Below are 1227 nucleotides of genomic sequence, written 5' to 3'. Positions count from 1 at the left end.
GTTAATTATTTCTCTAATTAATTAATTAATTGTTTTTGTTTTTATTTTTATAAATACGTTCAGGGGGGTGGGGGCCCCTTGTCATTGGCCCAGGGGGCCTAGCGGGTTTGGGCGCGAGTGCGCGAACGGGCGCGGGCGCCAGGAGCAGGCGCCCGACAGGGGTGAGATCATGCGCGGCGTCGCCCGAGCGAGAGCGCCGGCGAGCAGGGTGGCCGTGACTTGGGAGGGGCCGGGCGGAGGACGACGAGGGAAGGGTGGTTGGGGGCGCGTCTACCGGCGCAAGCAGCGGGCGGAGGCGGCGGCGACGTCAGGCGTGTAGCAGCGGGCAGAGCGCACTCGGGCGACGGCCAAGCCATGGTGGATGCACGCCCGGGCGGCGCAGGGGCACGGCCAGGGGCGCGCGTGTGCGTGTTGGAGCAAGGCAGAGTCAACGTGACGGGAGCGCCGGCCACGGTGACTTCTAGCGCGGGACAACAATGATGAGCACGACGGTCAGAGGATGCAAATCAAGGGGAAGGCAGAGGGGAAAAGCGCGTCGGCTCACATCGTTGACGGGGAGAGGCTCGGGGATGCGTTGGATGCAGTGGAGCCGTCAGAACCCACGACGAACGGCGGAGGAGATGAGCTCGATGGCGAGCGTACGTGCTGTCCCGGCTCGATTCAGAGCACATAGGCGAACGAGACGACTATGGCGAAGCTCCTGGACGCCTTGGAGCGATGAGGGGAGGCCGGTGGCCATCGGATCGACGAGGTTGGTCGGAGGCGCGGTAGCCGTGGTGCGGGAGAGGTCCGAGAAGGCAAGGACGGCGCCTGCTGCTTGCTGCCGCGGTGGAGGTCCAGGGGTGAAGCAAGATCGAATGGAGGTAGGAGAGGCTGCGAGGGGGGGTCGGGTATGAGGCGCCTCGCCTTTGGTCTCGATGTGCGGCGGCGCGAGGGGAGGAGGTGAGGGATCGAGCGAGAGGAGTGGGGGGGAATCGGGGGGAGTGGGTGCGGTTAGGGTTTCGGGGTGGCTCAGGGGGTAATAGGGGGCGGCTGGGCCGGCTTGGTTGGCCCGATGGCTAGCTGGGCCGAGGCCCAGCGAGGGAGGGGGGTTTCCCTTTCTTTTGTCCTCATTTTACTTTTGTTTAATTTTCCTTTTCGGTTTTCTGTTTTACTTTAGTTCCTCTTTTATTTTAGTTTTGTAAACTATAAAAGTAGTCCCTAATTTAGTGTTAGTAAATAGGATAC

The sequence above is a fragment of the Triticum urartu genome, chromosome 6A (assembly GCF_056163025.1).
Source record: "Triticum urartu cultivar PI428250 chromosome 6A, HENAU_Tu73, whole genome shotgun sequence".
In the NCBI taxonomy this organism is placed as follows: domain Eukaryota; kingdom Viridiplantae; phylum Streptophyta; class Magnoliopsida; order Poales; family Poaceae; genus Triticum; species Triticum urartu.
This window is presented reverse-complemented; position numbering follows the sequence as displayed.